Genomic DNA, 20,107 nt, shown 5'->3' on the forward strand with positions numbered 1-20,107 from the left:
ATTCAATGGGCGGAGATTCACTCCTACCACTTGTCTGCAATCCACATCCCAGGAGTGGAAAATTGGGAAGCGGATTTTCTGAGTCGTCAGACATTTCATCCGGGGGAGTGGGAACTCCATCCGGAAATCTTTGCCCACATAACTCAATTATGGGGCATTCCAGACATGGATCTGATGGCGTCTCGTCAGAACTTCAAGGTTCCTTGCTTCGGGTCCAGATCCAGGGATCCCAAGGCGACTCTAGTAGATGCACTAGTAGCACCTTGGACCTTCAACCTAGCCTATGTATTCCCACCGTTTCCTCTCATTCCCAGGCTGGTAGCCAGGATCAATCAGGAGAGGGCTTCGGTGATCTTGATAGCTCCTGCGTGGCCACGCAGAACTTGGTATGCAGACCTGGTGAATATGTCATCGGCTCCACCATGGAAGCTACCTTTGAGACGGGACCTTCTTGTTCAAGGTCCGTTCGAACATCCGAATCTGGCCTCACTCCAACTGACTGCTTGGAGATTGAACGCTTGATTTTATCAAAGCGTGGGTTCTCAGATTCTGTCATTGATACTCTTATTCAGGCTAGAAAGCCTGTAACTAGAAAAATTTACCATAAAGTATGGAAGAAATATATCTGTTGGTGCGAATCGAAAGGATTCCCATGGAACAGGGTAAAAATTCCTAAAATTCTATCCTTTCTACAAGAGGGTTTGGAGAAAGGATTATCTGCAAGTTCTTTGAAGGGACAGATTTCTGCTTTATCTGTTTTACTTCACAAAAAGCTGGCGGCTGTGCCAGATGTTCAAGCTTTTGTTCAGGCTCTGGTTAGAATCAAGCCTGTTTACAAACCTTTGACTCCTCCTTGGAGTCTCAATTTAGTTCTTTCAGTTCTTCAAGGGGTTCCGTTTGAACCCTTACATTCCGTAGATATTAAGTTATTATCTTGGAAAGTTTTGTTTTTGGTTGCAATTTCTTCTGCTAGAAGAGTTTCAGAGTTATCTGCTCTGCAGTGTTCTCCTCCTTATCTGGTGTTCCATGCAGATAAGGTGGTTTTGCGTACTAAACCTGGTTTTCTTCCGAAAGTTGTTTCTAACAAAAATATTAACCAGGAGATAGTTGTGCCTTCTTTGTGTCCGAATCCAGTTTCAAAGAAGGAACGTTTGTTGCACAATTTGGATGTAGTTCGTGCTCTAAAATTCTATTTAGAGGCTACAAAGGATTTCAGACAAACATCTTCCTTGTTTGTTGGTTATTCTGGTAAAAGGAGAGGTCAAAAAGCAACTTCTACCTCTCTCTCTTTTTGGCTTAAAAGCATCATCCGATTGGCTTATGAGACTGCAGGACGGCAGCCTCCTGAAAGAATCACTGCTCACTCCACTAGGGCTGTGGCTTCCACATGGGCCTTCAAGAACGAGGCTTCTGTTGATCAGATATGTAAGGCAGCGACTTGGTCTTCACTGCACACTTTTACAAAATTTTACAAATTTTATACTTTTGCTTCTTCTGAGGCTATTTTTGGGAGAAAGGTTTTGCAAGCCGTGGTGCCTTCCATCTAGGTGACCTGATTTGCTCCCTCCCATCATCCGTGTCCTAAAGCTTTGGTATTGGTTCCCACAAGTAAGGATGACGCCGTGGACCGGACACACCTATGTTGGAGAAAACAGAATTTATGCTTACCTGATAAATTACTTTCTCCAACGGTGTGTCCGGTCCACGGCCCGCCCTGGTTTTTTTAATCAGGTCTGATGAATTATTTTCTCTAACTACAGTCACCACGGTATCATATGATTTCTCCTATGCATATTCCTCCTTTACGTCGGTCGAATGACTGGGGAAGGCGGAGCCTAGGAGGGATCATGTGACCAGCTTTGCTGGGCTCTTTGCCATTTCCTGTTGGGGAAGAGAATATCCCACAAGTAAGGATGACGCCGTGGACCGGACACACCGTTGGAGAAAGTAATTTATCAGGTAAGCATAAATTCTGTTTTTCATGAGGTCTCCTCTATTTACCCCCTTGTGTGCTTCCCATAGTATTCTATTATCTGCGACTGATCCTTCATTGAATTCAAAGTATTCTACCAAGTGTTTTTCAATTGTTTGGAAATGTATAGGGTCTTCTAATATAGAGTTGTCTAACCTCCATATATATTTTGTTAGTGGCATATTAGGCCACTTGAGTGTGCAATTTACTGTTGAATGGTCTGACCATGTACAGGTGCTGATTTCTGATTTAGTAGCTAGTGATAAGCTGTGTACATCCAGCATGATGAGGTCTATTCTAGAGTAACGCTTGTGAGGTGGGGAATAGAACGTGTAATCATTATTATTATCGTTAAGTATTCTCCATGCGTCATGCAATAAAAAATCTTTGAGGTCTGTTTTAACTTTGGATATAACCTTATGTGGTACTGAAGAAGTTCCGTTTGAGTTATCCATTGATGGCTCTAGAGTTAGGTTAAAGTCCCCTGCAGTAATAACTATTCCCTTTTGCTGTTCTAAAAGTATATTGCAAAAATTATGAAAAAACGCATCTTGTTTTTTATTTGGGGCGTATACGCACGCTAAGGTAGTTGGTATGTTATAAAATAAGCCTACTATTATCAAATATCTCCCCTCTTTATGTCTAATTATATTCTGTGGTACAAAAAGGATGTTTTTCCTTATGATGATTCCTACATTTGTTTTATTGGAGTTAGAAGCGTAGTAGCATGTTCCAAATTTGTATTGAAATGTTTTTGGCTCCCTACCCTAAAGAAAATGTGTTTCTTGACTATAAACTATGTCGCTTCCCCTGTGTTTAATATCTTTTAGTGCTATGTTTCTTTTCATTGGGCTATTAAGGCCTTTGGCATTAATCGTTAGGAATGTAAGTGTGTTGTCCCTTTTATCACTCATTAGTTTACAAATGGGAATTGGGCACTATCTGATTTTCCCTCATTTGGTGCATAAAGGAATGTGTTGGATATCATATCGGACCCTAGCATGTGACTTAACCAAGTTTCTGTTACACATAAATTTTCCCATTGAGATGACATATTTGGAGTATAGAACCACATATGTAATGACATTAAAACCATGGAAGACTTGCATGGATACCTGAAACAATATAATCCTAAACAAATGCATATAGCGTAGAGAACACGAACATGCATCCTCTACAACTGCGACAGGGTCGCAGCACGGCATTTCCGCTGTGCATTTAAAACATTTGTATTTAGACGTGAGAACAATAATGTGCATTAATAATATATAGCAAACAACATAACATTATACCATATGGTTGTCTTAACTTAATCACATAGTATTAACTTTTGACCATTTCTAAAACCATATAGTCAGATAACACAATGTAGAACCCCAAGCAGCGACTTATTCATAGTGCCATGTGTAGGTAACAACAAAAAAAGAATAAGAATATTAATATTCATCGGACCACATATATATTATTATACTTAAGTAACTGGAGTAGACTCCGGCTGCATCGTCCGGGGTGTTTTCTGTCCCATTTTTTTGTTAAGTGGTACTTGTAACCATTTGGATCTTTGGGAGAATCTGACAATAGCTTCTGATCTAGATGCTTGTAGGTTAGTAGAACTTGTCGAGTCATTAGTGTCTATTGTTGAGCCTACAAGTCCCAGTTGTGCAGTGAAGTTTTCTATGTCCTGTGGGCCTCTGTAGGTAAAGGTGACTCCATCTTTGGTGACGTTGAGACTGAACGGGTATCCCCATCTGTATTTCATGTTTTTCTCCTGTAGCTGTGTTGTGAGATGTAAAGCCCTGTCTATTCTTTCCAGAATTATGGGGGCTATAGATGTATTTCCCATGAGATGTTTGAAAAAAAATGTGTGTGTAGTCCTCCAATTCTTTAGGTAGGACTGATTCTGGCATGCCCCTTATACGCAAATTATTTAGTCTTCCTCTGTTTTCCAAATCTTCTATCTTTAGTTGGAGCTCATTAATCTGAATGTCATGTACAGAAGAGGTATGAGTGATCGTGTCTATCATTTCATTGGCTGTTTACTGTGTTTCTTCGATGTCCAGCACTCTATTACCTATTTCAGATATATCTTTTTTCATAGTGGACAGTTCAGCTTTGATTAGGTCTTTGAGTGACTGGAAGTCCGCCTTAGTTGGAAGGTTGGCAATGTCTCTTTTAAGTTGTGACGCATACTCAGGTGTTATGGGGATCTGTGTATTTTCTTGAGCAGAAGAGCTATTACTTAGATTTGTGTCATCTTCTATCTGTGAGGTTATAGCTACCTCTTGTGGTTGGAAAAAGGTACTAACCGAAGTTGTAAGGTTAGCAGAAGGTTTTTGTTTTTCTGATTTAGTACCCCTTCATAGCGCCATTTTTGTAAAATATATAAATCAGGATAATAGGGTAGATTTCCCCCTTAAAAATGGCTGGGTACCCCTATTGCTGCTTTATTAGTATTGACTGCTTTGATAGCTGCTTGTAAGTGTTGTTGTCCACCTTATAAGTTATAAAGCAAGCCCAGTACAGGGCAGTTCGTTGATAGATATACTTAATACATCTTTGCTTTTGTTGGTCTTATGTAATAGGAAGCATAGCAAAAGTCCCACACTGGTTAGATCCGTTATAGTAAAAATCCCTGATGGTCAGAGCAGAGGGGTTAAATTAACCTATGCAGATATAAGGTAGATATTTATTTTGTTGCCCCTTTTAATAATATTGTGGCTATAGGGTTCATATGCTATGTTTCATGTGTGACTGCACTTAATCTGCTGCTATTGTGTAGCGGTGGGTTGCAGGTAAAAGAAAAAGAAGCACATGGCTGCCCTTTATAAACGTTTATATCACTTCAACCAGCACTGTTAATTTGCAATGTGTCCGGTACTTATCTGATTGCTGGCAAGTTCGTCACTCGGATCAGCTTCTCACAGTTATTTAAACCTCTCATAACTTTTAAATCCTGTACCGCATGACATCCAAGATGGTGGCCGCATCAGCTCTCAAATATGCAGATTGCTGTTGCTACACTGCAATTCTGGCTGTTCACATATTCCGGTATGTGTTTGGTGTAAGTTTGGGCAAAATTTCAGGTCCTCATTGTCTTTAATGAGCCGTTACTGCTCAGACCTCCTCTAGCTTGCGACCATGTTCCTGCACGGCCAAGCTCCGCCCTCCCCTTTTTGTTTTTTTTACAGGTAAAAGAGCTGATTTCTTTGGGGCAATGCCCCACAAAAGGCCCTTTTGAGGGCCATTGGTAGTTTATTGTAGGCTAGGTTTTTTTTATTTTGGGTGTGCTTTTTTATTTTTAAAGGCTATTGGATTAGGTGTAATTCTTTTTTATTTTTGATAATTTCGTTTATTTTTTGTAATTTAGTATTTTTCATTTTTTTTAGTAGTGTTGGGATTTCTTGTGTAATGTGTATTTTATTTTTTTTAATTAAAAGTTAGTTTAATTTTAGTTTAATAGTTATATTAGTTTAATTGTTAGTTTAAACTTGTTTTTTTTTTAATTTGACAGGTAAGTTTTAATTTAAATTAAGATAGGGAAATTGTAATTTTAATATACAGTTAGGGGGTGTTATGTTTAGGGGTTACTAGTTTAAATTAGTTTATTTTGATTTGGGGGCTTTCAGTTTAGGGGTTAATAGTTTAATTTAGTATATTTTGTTGTGGGGGGCTTGCGGTTTAGGGGTTAATAGGTTTATTATAGTGGCGGCGGTGTTGGGGAGCAACTGAATAGGGGTTAATAACTTTATTATAGTGGGGACATTGTGGGCAGACTGCAGATTAGGGTGGATCTGCTTGGAGCTTGGTATTAAACTTGAGAACCCTAAATTATTTTTATTTTGTGACAAAAATTTAAGTTACTTTTAACTGTTATTAAATAACTTTCTTTCTGGTTTCTATAGATATCATGTGGAGATTCTTAAGAAGGGGGTTTTTGTACTCTTTAGACAATATTCTGTTTGTGCACACCTACAAAAACTAATACCAAATATTCCTGGATAGATAATAAACAGAGAGAAAAGTGGGACAACCCCAAGTCAGGAGAAAGTTTTCCTGGTTACAGTTTTCCTTTTTATTGATATTTTTATTTAGGTTAAAAAACATAAAATACAGTTTTCAGACAAGTGTTGTCAAAAAATGAATGATGCAGATATACATATCAATGTTGATATATAACTTTATGTCAGTATATGCTCTATGTAAAGCTATATATTTCCCCTGTCTGTTCTACACTGGACACTGTCTGCCTGTTACCTAAGCCCCCCTCATGATTTTTACGACACCTTCTCCTCTCCCTGCACTTTCTGTCTAATTAGCTATTCTGTGTTTTAAGATATAATCTGTAAATTCCATTGAATTGGTCAGTATTGCTTCAGACTTGATAAAGGAAGGAACTCTTCCGAAAGCTTGTCAACTTATAAATGTATAGTTAGTCCAATAAAAAAAGTATCATTGCTCAATGCAATACTATTGTTATTTTGATATCTAAATCTCTGGACTAACACGGCTACTCCAATCAACGTGACTATGGAAGATACTAAATATAGCCATAATAAGAAGCAAATCATGAAACTGATCACAAAAGAAACACAGATCAACAGTGATATATACTTCCTATCATCCTGCAAAAAAATGAATCTCATTCCAAATGGACTGAAAATTAAGAATCCACTTGCAACCACTCATAACTGTGAGTATGCTGAAAAACTTTGCAGACGTACCAGTGAGAAACTGAGAAATAATCTAATTCATCAACTATACAGCAAAAAGCAAATAATAAAAGACCAAAAGCAGCTCCTACTACAAAAACTACAAGAAAATAATAGGTACAATGAAGAAATTAAGAAAGAAATGCAACACTTCTACACAGCACAACAACAAAATTCTATCAAGAAGAAAAAGAAGAAACTTGCATGACTGTCACAAAACAGTATAAAACACCAAATGCAAGAAAACAGAGCCCCAGGTGACAGATCAACTACAACTTCAACAACAAATGACCAAACGTCCACAGACAATAACAGCACCTCATTCAAAACACAAACTGTCACCAACCAAGAAAACCACACAGAAAACTCAGGGATTGTGAACCTTTCAAACTACCACCTGTCAGGGCCAGAGATATCAGTACTGTGTAAAGGATTATCATTCTGTCCAAGTACAAATCTAGACAAAATCCAACTGTACTCAGACTTAGAAGAATTCTTCAGGAGATTGCGGCTAAAAGAATTCTTCTATGACAAAGAAAATACCAGCACTATGGAGGACTACAATGGAAGGAAAAATAACACAATCTTCACACCTGCACCAGGACGCAACACAAAATTGGACAGCTATATTGAAAGCTTCCGGTTGAGAACTGCATCTCTGCTCAACACACAGCAGAAAAAAATAATGTATAACCTCTCACACTTAGAGAAAAACGCTACAAAAAACGTAAGAAAGAAAATATTACCATTAAGCCTGCGGACAAGGGAGGAGCAGTGGTGATTATGAATACACAGGACTACATCACAGAGGGAAATAGACAATTATCAGATCAAATGTATTACAAAAAACTGGAAAAGGACCCCACCCAGGAATACACTTTGCAACTTAGAAAACTAATTAAAACATTCCCTAAACACACGCAACATAAACTGGATAAACTGGTGCCCTCTAACCCTAGCATAGGGACATTCTACATGCTCCCAAAAATCCACAAACCAGGGAACCCAGGAAGATCAATAATAACAGGCATGGACACTCTGACTGAGCAAATATCAGGCCTAGTGGAGAATATTCTTAAGCCTTTAGTTATTAACACCACTAGCTTTATAAAAGACACCACTGATTTTCAAAATCAGCCAGATAACAGAATTGCCAGAGGATACTATACTTGTGACAATGGATGTGGAATCCCTGTACAGCAATATTCCACATAAAGATGGTATTGATGCCTACTTAAACTTTCTTTCCTCCAACAGCCCTAATCAGACATATAGTGCTTCTACAGTCAGTAAACTTACAGAATTTATACTTAGAATTATTTCATCTTCAACCACTCCATCTACTTACAAACCATGGGAACAGCCATGGGCACCAAAATGGCACCACAGTACGCAAACCTCTTCATGGCTGACTTAGAACAGAGATTCCTAGCCACTCACCCTCACAAACCCTTCAAATACTTTCGCTACATAGATGATAGTTTCATCATATGGACAGAAGGAGAAAAAAACCTTGAACATTTTCATAAATCATTTAATATATTTCATGCATCAATCAAGCTTAAAATGAACTTTTCTAGAGACTGTGTCAGCTTCCTGGATACAACAATATCCATCATAAATAGCAAACTGTATACAGGAAACTAACAGATAGATGCAGCTACCTCCACAGCTCCAGCTCCCACCCCAATCACATTAAAAAATCCATAATCTACAGTCAGGCTACAAGATACCACAGAATTTGCTCAGATACCAAAAAAATTGTCTATATGGCAATTTAAAACATGGTGGGGGAGGGGCATATAAGGTTGGAGGAGCAAGGGAGATGGGAGGGGCAATATGGAAGAGGACGGGTCGGAGGAGGGGGGAGGTAGGTAGGTGGGGGGCCCTGACACACTTTTGTCAATAAAATAAAAATGCCCCCGAATTTCATTTAAAAAATCTGGTCACCTTACATTAGAGGGAGCTGTTCACAATACTAAACATAGAAGAGGAAGGGAGAGAGAGTACGTAAAGTGGTTATCAAAATTGTATGATGAAAAAATAATTTTATGGACAAGCATCTACTGCTGTATCCTATACAATGTTTTTTTTTGTTTGTTTTTTTCCTAAAAATATAAATAACCTACAGTAACAATGTATAGTGGCATAAAAATGATGATGAAAAGAGAGTGAAATCATTTTTTTATTGTTGAAGAGCATTTTAAATGACGGGGCAAAGCCCATGCTGCTCATATGGATAAGTAGTTCATATTGTATGCTGTCTGTGTTAATGTTCCTTAGTGCTTACATTGTTGTGCTCAATCTGGCCCTCTCTGATTATGACTGAAACTTAACCCGGATCTTTCTAAAAATTGCAGTTTTCACCTGGTCTGTGCATTCAATTTGTATGTTAATCAACTCTGTTACTGCCTTTTCCACCAATATGACCAGAGTTTACAGTGCACAGCTGAACTATAACCCCCAATTTAGAATAATCTTATCTAAGTTTTGTCCCTTTTACTTTAACCATCAAGTTTTAAATGTCATTGTTAAGCACTATATAAAAAACAAACAAAACCAAATCAGTTGCAAGCTTGTGAAAAGCAGCATTTAACATGAAATGGGTTTGGATTTAGAATAAAAGGAATCTCTTGAATTCATGTGCTTCACTATCAGCAAAGTTCTGAGGAATAAACTGAATTCAATATACTATAAATAGGCAATATTTTGCCTACACTTTTGAAACAGTCATTAATGCTAATTTACAAATGAACTATATAGAGATATATATATATATATATATATATATATATATATATATATATATATATATATATAATTAAGGACATGCTTGAAGGGACATTCCGGTAAAAATTTAAATGCACATAGATGAATTACATATTTGAATAGAAACACATTTGCAATATACATGTTTTGACAAAAATGCTTCTAGTAAAAGTTATGTGTTTTAGTGTTAACATGTTTCTCTGCATGTACATGTGAGGCATAGCTAGATATTCTCAGTGCACAAGCATTTTAAATACTGCAGCTGCTCAGAGCGCCAGGAAGGTTGTATCATATCAGCCATTAACAAATTGGGGCCGATTTATCAAGCCCCGTATGCTGCCTTATGCAACTGTTTCTGCATGAGCCTTCAGGTAAACAGGAGTTAAGAAGCAGCGGTCATAAGACCGCTGCTCCTTAACTCATCCACTGCCTCTGAGGTGGCGGACAGCAATCAGCCCGATCGGATACGGCCGCAAATTTGTAGGGGGCGGCATTGCTCAAGCATTTCACTAGAAATACTTGTGCAATGATAATTGCTGACAGTGTATGCTGTCTGCATTTATCGATGTGCGGCGGATATGATCCGCTACAGCCGATCATGTCCTCTTGCACTATAATAAATCAGCCCCATTGAGTCATTACCAGATGGTACAAGTACCTCAATCTCTCAGAGCAATTTCAGTGTTTAGAATACTTGAATACACTTTTTAAACAGCTATGGAAATTTTTGTAGATAAGGGACATAACACACTTTCCTCTCTCTTCGCTTCCACGTTTATTTAATTCCAAGTGCTTTTATGGAAGCATCTAATGCGGATCCAGGGCCCTATATATACTATTCCCTAATTTTTATAGCTGATCTTGACCAACTAGATAAGGATTTCGAACAAATTTTCAATGAAACCTTGGAAGGTAATTCTCTAGGTGGTCAATTTCAGTCTATGGAAAACTTGATGAAAAAAAGAAACCAAGTAAAAGGGGAGTAAATGGACCCTAGAGAGGTATATACGTCTAAAATATTACCTAGGGGTCTGAGAATCAGAAAATTACCCACATTCATGGCCGATGATAAATTCTTCATTGATAAATGGAACAGCACACTATCGGAGTGTTCCTTTAAGCTTATGCAGCTGATCATTGAGTACAAGGATGTACATTTGCTAGGGGTCAGGGAAGAAATAGAAAAACTACAAAATTAATTAGATGTGCACACCCTAGAGATTAAATACAAGGAATATGATGCTATCCTTAAAGAGACAATAGAGACTATTAAGAAAGAACTCATTCAAACAAAACATGAGTTTGTGAGAGATCAAATAGATTACTCTCATGGACGACTTTACATTTGGCAGAGAGCATCTAGAAATCGATCCCGTGATAGATATAATAAGCATAAGAATCAAGGGAAGAGAGGGAAACAGGACTGTGACAAACAAGAACCTCAAACAAGAGGCACTGACTGCTGAAACCACAAATTCATTGACAATGACTTGACTGACAATGACCAGGGTAATAGTTGTATACCTGATCCTATACCTAAACCCATTCTTAAACCCCAAAAAGACCTGACACAAAAGACGGTCAAGTTCCAAGATGATATAACCAATTCCCAACAGAATATAGGCGGAAATAAATACACCTCAAATTCACAGAGTGTGGAGGGTAATGGAGTGGTTAATTTGAATAAAGAACAAAATGAACTAGACCAGGTTTTTCAAGTACTCCCAGTGAATACCCCACAAAGAGGAGGAGGAGGGGCAAGAGGTATAACAAGAGGAAGAAAAACAAATCAGTTGTGCTATTCCCTGAGACAGGGCAGTACACAAAACAAATATTAGCAAATAAATCTATTACTAGCAATGTCATTAATTTAACAGACCATCCTCTTAGTGAACATGAAATAAGGGTTCTTGGTATGGGATGGGATTTGTTCCCACCAATAGGTTTAACCTTTTTCAGATATTGGTCAATGTTAATAGGTTAATCCCTAATTTTACCCTAAGAAAACACTTTAACCCCTTAACGACCAAGGACGTACGCCATACGTCCTCAAAAAAAAATACAGTTAATGACCGAGGACGTATGGCGTACGTCCTTGGTCTGGAAAGCAGCTGGAAGCGATTTTGCTCGCTTCCAGCCGCTTTCCGGTTATTGCAGTGATGCCTCGATATCGAGGTATCCTGCAATAACCCCCCTTGGCCATCCGATGTAGAGAGAGCCACTCTGTGAATTTGAGGTGTATTTATTTCTGCCAGTACTTAAGATGGCGGGGACAATTGTGGGGTGGGGGAGGGAAGAGCACTGTTTGGGAGGGATCAGGGGGTCTGATGTGTCAGGTGGGAGGCTGATCTCTACACTAAACCTAAAATTAACCCTGCAAGCTCCCTACAAGCTACCTAATTAACCCCTTCACTGCTAGACATAATACACGTGTGATGCGCAGCGGCATTTCGTGGCCTTCTAATTACCAAAAAGCAACGCCAATTTCTGAACAAAGGGGATCCCAGAGAAGCATTTACAACCATTTGTGCCATAATTGCACAAGCTGTTTGTTAATAATTTCAGTGAGAAAACTAAAGTTTGTGAAAAAGGGAACGATTTTTTTTATTTGATCGCATTTGGCGGGGAAATGGTGGCATGAAATATACCAAAATGGGCCTAGATCAATACTTTTGGTTGTCTACTACACTACACTAAAGCTAAACTTAACCCTACAAGCTCCCTACAAAATTCGTCATTTATATGGCATGGTGTACTTGCTCCACGAAACAGTACGTGGGGTGCACATCCAGAGAGGCCAGAGAGAGGATCCGACAACACCTCTCTGACTTCAAAAGATCCGATGCTCGCTCAGAATTGACTATACACTTTATTTCAGAACATGCTAGTTCCAATTGCACTTTCAAGTGGATGATAATTGAAAAAATAAAAAGGGGTGTAGATATGAACAAATTATTACTTAAAAGAGAGGCATTTTGGATCTTCTCTCTGGCCACCCGGATCCCCAATGGATATAACTCAATCTATGATATTATACATTTTTGGGAATAATAATCATTATTAACATCTTAGGGTGGATTGGTGTGTGTGTGTTTTTATACTCTCTAGATACCTACGAGTGGTCATAAATTACTATAGATCACTATGGATTATTATAAATGTCACTTATTTCTGCCATTACCTGCAGCTCTCTATAAATATATACACCTATCATCTTTATGATCATTGGGACCACCCATATTAAGGAGTGTTTACAATCAATGAAGGAGTGTAGTATGCAAAACAATTTGTTGGTTTTTGCAGATATACATGAATCTGCAAATGTGGTATACATGATACATTGCACTGCATATGAAGTGGGATGTTATATTGGAGAAACAAGCCAAAAACTGCACCTTCGGATGAACTTACACAGACACTCAATCAAAAATCTCTGTGAAACAAAATACTGTACCCCTGTTGGTCACCGTTTCACCCAGCCTGACCACTCCATCCAAAACCTCAAAATCAAGATTCTCAGAGGCAACTTCAAAAACACCATGGAAAGAAAAACCTTTGAAATGAAAATGATAATGCACTTCAACTTGATAAATTCTGGACTAAATGTGGACTCTGGTTTCTTAACCCATTATCAAAAAATGTTTGCAATGTACTTTCATATACTGTAGTCAATTACATTGTATATTCCACACTCTCTATGCATAGGTACACAGGTAAGCCTATGTCCACACTTTTGTCATTATTATTATTCCCCTTTTTTTCCTTTCTTTCTCCTTTTTTGACTATCTTATATTCATTTCTCTGTATACCTAATTTCACACCTTTATACATATTCCATGTTGATATATATAACTTTATGTCAGTATATGCTCTGTGTATAACCATATATTTCCTTTGTCTGTTATCCTTCACTGGACACTGTATGCCTCTGTCTCCTAAACCCCCCTCATGATTTTTCCGACACCCCCTCCTCCCCCTGCACTCAGACCTCTGTAACACTTTCTGTCTTTTTATCCTGTGTTTTAAAGGGATACTAAACCCAATTTTTTTCTTTAATGATTCAGATAGAGCATGCAATTTTAAGTAACTTTCTAATTTACTCCTATTATCAATTTGTCTTCGTTCTCTTGCTATCTTTATTTGTTAAAGAAGGCATCTATGCTAAGGAGCCAACCAATTTTAGGTTCAGTATCCTGGACAGCACTTGTTTATTGGTGGTGGCGGCTAGATGTCAGCCAATCAGCAAGAACAAACCAGGTTGTGAACCAAAAATGGGCCGTCTTCTAAACTTACATTCTTGCTTTGCAAATAAAGATAGCAAGAGAATGAAGAAAAATTAATAATAGGAGTAAATTAGAAAGTTGCTTTAAATTGCATGCTCTATCTGAATCATGAAAGGAGTTCAGTGTCCCTTTTAAGATATAATCTGTAAATTCCATCAAATTGGTCAGTATTGCTTCAGACTTGAAAAAAGAGGACATTCTTCCGAAAGCTTGTCAACTTATAAATGTATACGGCTAGATTACGAGTTGTGCGTTAGGGTAAAAAAGCAGTGTTAAGAGGTCCTAACGCTGCTTTTTTACGCCTGCTGGTATTACGAGTCTTGAAGGTTTAGGGTGACCGCACACTTCTTTGGCCTTACCGCAAAACGACTTATGTAAACTTCGTAAAGTCTTTTTTCTATGGGACTTCCATAGCGCCGGTATTACGAGTCTGTCCTGGGAAGCCAAAAAGTGAGCAGTACACCCTACCCTGTCAAGAGTCCTAACGCATATAAAAGTCAGTAGTTATGAGTTTTATGGTACAACGCCGTAGCATAAAAACTCATAACTAAAGTGCTAAAAAGTACACTAACACCCATAAACTACCTATTAACCCCTAAACCGAGGCCCTCCCGCATCGCAAATACTAAAATAAATTTTTTAACCCCTAATCTGCCGCTCCGGACACTGGCGCCACCTACATTATATTTATTAACCCCTAATCTGCTGACCCCCACATCGCCGACACCTACATTATATTTATTAACCCCTAATCTGCAGCCCCCAATGTCACCGCCACCTACCTACACTTATTAACCCTAATCTGCCGCCTCCAACGTCGCCGCCACTATAATAAACATATTAACCCCTAAACCGCCGCACTCCCGCCTCGCAAACATTAGTTAAATATTATTAACCCCTAATTTGCTGGCCCTAACATCGCCGCCACCTACCTACATTTATTAACCCCTAATCTGTCGCCGCCACTATATTAAAGTTATTAATCCTTAAACCTAAGTCTAACCCTAAACCTAACACCCACTAACTTAAATATAATTTAAATAAATCTAAATAAATATTCCTATTATTAACTAAATTATTCCTGTTTAAAACTAAATACTTACCTGTAAAATAAACCCTAAAATAGCTACAATATAACTAATAGTTACATTGTAGCTAGCTTAGGATTTATTTTTATTTTACAGGCAAGTTTGTATTTATTTTAACTAGGTAGAATAGTTATTAAATAGTTATTAACTATTTAATAACTACCTAGTTAAAATAAAGACAAATTTACCTGTAAAATAAAACCTAACCTAAGTTAAACTAACACCTAACACTACACTATAATTAAATAAATTAACTAAATTAAATACAATTACCTAAATTAAATTAGCTAAAGTACAAAAACAAACACTAAATTACAGAAAATAATAAACAAATTACAAGTTCTTTAACCCTTTAAGGACACAGCTTTCAGTTTGCTCAATTGTTTTATGACGGAAAAATTCCGTCATATGTCCTTAAGAGGTTAAACTAATTACGCCTAATCTAATAGCCCTATTAAAATAAAAAAAGCCCCCCCCCAAAATAAAAAAACCCTAGCCTAAACTAAACTACCATTGCCCCAAAGTAATCAGCTCTTTTACCTGTAAAAAAAATACAAACAACCCCCCCAACAGTAAAACCCACCACCCACACAACCAACCCCCCAAATAAAATACTAGCTAAAAAAAACTAAGCTCCCCATTGCCCTGAAAAGGGCATTTGGATGGGCATTGCCCTTAAAAGGGCAGTTAGCTCTTTTGCAAGCCCAAACCCCTAATCTAAAAAATAAACCCACCCAATACACCCTTAAAAAAACCTAACACTAATCCCCTGAAGATCGACTTACCGGGAGACGACTTCATCCAAGCCGGGGGCGAAGTGGTCCTCCAGACGGGCAGAAGTCTTCATCCAAGCTGGGCAGAAGTCTTCATCCAGACGGCATCTTCTATCGTCATCTATCCGGCGCGGAGCGGCTCCATCTTCAAGACATTTGACGCAGAGCATTCTCTTCTTCCGACGACTAAAACAAAATGAAGGTACCTTTAAGTGACGTCATCCAAGATGGCGTCCCTTAGCTTCTGATTGGCTGATAGAATTCTATCAGCCAATCGGAATTGAGGTAGAAAAAATCCTATTGGCTGATGCAATCAGCCAATAGGATTGAAGTTCAATCCTATTGATTGATCCTATCAGCCAATAGGATTGAGCTTGCATTCTATTGGCTGATTGGAAAAGCCAATAGAATGCAAGCTCAATCCTATTGGCTGATTGGATCAGCCAATAGGAATTTTTCTACCTCAATTCCGATTGGCTGATAGAATTCTATCAGCCAATCGGAATCTAAGGGATGCCATCTTGGATGACGTCACTTAAAGGTACTTTCATTCTGTTTTAGTCGTTGGAAGAAGAGGATGCTCAGCGTCGGATGTATTGAAGATGGAGCCGCTCCGTGCCGGATGGATGAAGATAGAAGATGCCGTCTGGATGAAGACTTTTGCCCGTCTGGAGGACCACTTCTGCCAGGCTTGGATGAAGTCTTCTGCCCGTCTGGAGGACCTCTTCTGCCCGGCTTGGATGAAGACTTCTGCCCGTCTGGAGGACCACTTCGCCTGGCTTGGATGAAGACGTCTCCCGGTAAGACGATCTTCAGGGGGTTAGTGTTAGGTTTTTTTAAGGGTTTATTGGGTGGGTTTATTTTTTAGATTAGGGGTTTGGGCTTGCAAAAGAGCTAACTGCATTTTTAAGGGCAATGCCCATCCAAATGCCCTTTTCAGGGCAATGGGGAGCTTAGGTTTTTTTAACTAGTATTTTATTTGGGGGGTTGGTTGTGTGGGTGGTGGGTTTTACTGTTGGGGGGGTTGTTTGTATTTTTTTTACAGGTAAAAGAGCTTATTACTTTGGGGCTATTGGTAGTTTAGTTTAGGCTAGGGGTTTTTTTTATTTTGGGGGGGGCTTTTTTTATTTTAATAGGGCTATTAGATTAGGTGTAATTAGTTTAAATTTCTGTATTTTTTTATTATTTTCTGTAATTTAGTGGGGGTTTTTTTTGTACTTTAGCTAATTTAATTTAATTTAGGTAATTGTATTTAATTTAGTTAATTTATTTAATTGTAGTGTGTTAGGTGTTAGTGTAACTTAGGTTAGGCTTTATTTTAACTAGGTAGTTATTAAATAGTTAATAACTAATAACTATTCTACCTAGTTAAAATAAATACAAACTTGCCTGTAAAATAAAAATAAATCCTAAACTAGCTACAATGTAACTATTAGTTATATTGTAGCTATCTTAGGGTTTATTTTACAGGTAAGTATTTAGTTTTAAATAGGAATAATGTAGGTAATCATAGTAATATTTATTTAGATTTATTTCAATTATATTTAAGTTAGTGGGTGTTAGGTTTAGGGGTTAATAACTTTAATATAGTGGCGGCGACGTTGGGGGCGGCAGATTAGGGGTTAATAAATGTAGGTAGGTGGCGGCGATGTTAGGGCAGATTAGGGGTTAATAATATTTAACTAATGTTTGCGAGGCGGGAGTGCGGCGGTTTGGGGGTTAATATGATTATTATAGTGGTGGCGATGTTGGGGGCGGCAGATTAGGGGTTAATAAGTGTAGGTAGGTGGCGGTGACATTGGGGGCGGCATATTAGGGGTTAATAAATATAATGTAGGTGTCGGCGATGTTGGGGGTAGCAGATTAGGGGGTTCATAAGTATAATGTAGGTGGCAGATTAGGGGTTAATAAGTGTAGGTAGGTGGCGGTGACATTGGGGGCGGCAGATTAGGGGTTAATAATTATAATTTAGGTGTCGGTGATGTCGGGGGCGGCAGATTAGGGGTGTTTAGACTCGGGGTTCATGTTAGGGTGTTAGGTGTAACCATAAATTTTATTTCCCCATAGGAATGGGGCTGCTTTAAGGAGTTTTACGCTGCTTTTTTGCAGGTGTTAGACTCTTTTTCAGCCGGCTCTCCCCGTTGATTCCTATGGGGAAATCGTGCACGAGCATGTTACACCAGCTCACCGCTGACTTAAGCAGCGCTGGTATTGGAGTGCGGTAATGAGCAAAATTTTGCTCAACGCTCACTTCTAGTCTTTTTACGACAGGTTTCTGAAATACCAGAGCTGCATGTAAGTGAGCGGTGAGAGGAAACTGCTCGTTAGCACCGCATAGCCCCTAACGCAAAACTTGTAATCTGGGCCATTGTTAGTCCAATAAAAAATCTCTGGAATAACTCGGCTACTCCAATATAATGTCTATATATGGGTACATATGTATGTATGTATTTATGTATATATATGTATTTACAGATATATATATATATATATATATATATATATATATATATATATATATATATGTATAAACACAAATATATATATAGACAAATATATAAAAGCACTGGAACCCTTTGCAGTTAACGGGACAGACATTCATGATTTAGGTAGAAAATACAATTTTAAACAACTTTCCAGTTTACTTCTTTTATCAAATTTGCTTCATTCTTTTGGTATTATTTGTTGCAGGAACAACAATGCACTACTGGTTTCTAACTGAACACATGGGTGAGCCAATGACAATCTGTATATATATATATGCAGCCACCAATCAGCATCTAGAACCTAGGTTCTTTGTTGCTCCTGAGCACCAGTTCTATTATGTGAATATCGTCAAAGGTGGTTGTCACGGATACCAGGCTGCAAGGGTTAAACCCCTACCCCCTACTACCTCACCCCCTCTCATTTCTTGGCGGTTTTGGGCTCCTCAGAGAAACTGCGATCCCCCAGACCTTCCCTTTTTGTGAGAATTTATGTGTGAACCTGATCTTGAAAGAGCTGGTCTCTGACGAAACCTATCCCTCTCCAGCCGGCCGGGCCCCTGGTTCTACCGGCCGTCTGCCGTACCCAGCATCCTCCAGAGATCTTCACCTCTGGCCGCTTCAGAGGCCCCTTGCCCCAGAGCTCCGCTCTTTTGGGGATTGATACCTCTCAGAGAGGTGGGGTGATTTCCAGGGGTGAGCCCTCTTAGGAACCGGGGGTTTCGGACCTCCCCTCAACACCCATTTCCCAGAGGTCTTCCTGGTGTACGCTGGGTAGCCCATAACTCTGATCCCCAGTTATGGATCAAGGAGCTTTTTGGACTGAAGTAACTGGGGGCCAAAGGCTTTCCAGCGACACCCTGGAAGTGTCACTGCTCCCCCGGTATCACCCCGAATGCACCCTTCCTGTACCGCTGGACACTGGGGACTGATAAGGCTCAGTTTGTGTATAAATGTTGTGTGTTTTTCCTAATAAAGTGTACTTCTTGTTTCACATGAATGCTAGTCTGTCTAGTTATTTGGGTGGGAACTGCTATAATCCCTCTTCTCCACTACATAGTGGCAGGTTCCAGGTGTTGGAAGGATCCTTTGGTGGAGTTACCCAGTTTATGTAGCAGGTAATCCATCTCATTGGTGGCAGCGGTGGGATGCTTCCATCTACCTGGAATGTTCAAACCACCACAAGAAGACATATTTCAATGGAGCAGTATGAGAGGCTCCGGAAGTAAGAACTAAAGAGCCTGCTGGAGGCCCGAGGGAAAGCTGCCGGGAACAAGTCTAAGACAGTGATCATTGAGGAGCTGATGGAGGATGATCAGGCTAGTGCATCCGCTAGTGAGACTGGTAGTAGCCAAGAGGGAGAATGGAGCAGTGGGGACCATGATGTCTGACCTCGAGAGGCAGGTCCAGTGGCGGCTGCCCCTCTATGGACCTAACCCACCCAAAGAGATTATTACTAGGGTAGTTGCTGACGCCACCAGGGTCCATCTGATGGAGCTCGAAAAGTCCATGGGGGGAGCGTTGCCGGACCCCATGGACCCACCTCCCCAGCCAAAGAAGTTACCTCATGAGGCCTTTTGGGCCTTCAAGGAAGAGGAGGGAGAAGATATTGACCGCTTCCTCCAGCTGTTTGAAACCCAGTGCAGGTTGCAGGGAGTTGCCACTACAGACAGTGTTACCATCCTGATCGGTAAGCTATCCGGTAGGGCCCTGAAGGCTTTCCATACTATTCCCTCTGAAGATCAAGCCAACTATGACCGGATGAAAGAGCGCATCCTTGTAGTGGACTCACTACAGAGGCGCACCGACTGAAGTTTTGAGAGCTGCAAAGACAAGAGGGGCAGCCATACACAGAGTGGGCTCATCAGTTTGCCCGGCACTTGGATTCCTAGGTCACCGGCTGCCGCATAACCACCCAAGACAAAACTTTCCAGCTAATCTTACTGGAACAATTTTACAACTGCACCCCGGTGGAGGTACGGGACTGGGTGAAAGACAAGACACCCACAACAGCGGACCAAGCTAATGCC

The sequence above is a fragment of the Bombina bombina genome, chromosome 2 (assembly GCF_027579735.1).
Source record: "Bombina bombina isolate aBomBom1 chromosome 2, aBomBom1.pri, whole genome shotgun sequence".
NCBI classification, from domain to species: Eukaryota; Metazoa; Chordata; class Amphibia; order Anura; family Bombinatoridae; genus Bombina; species Bombina bombina.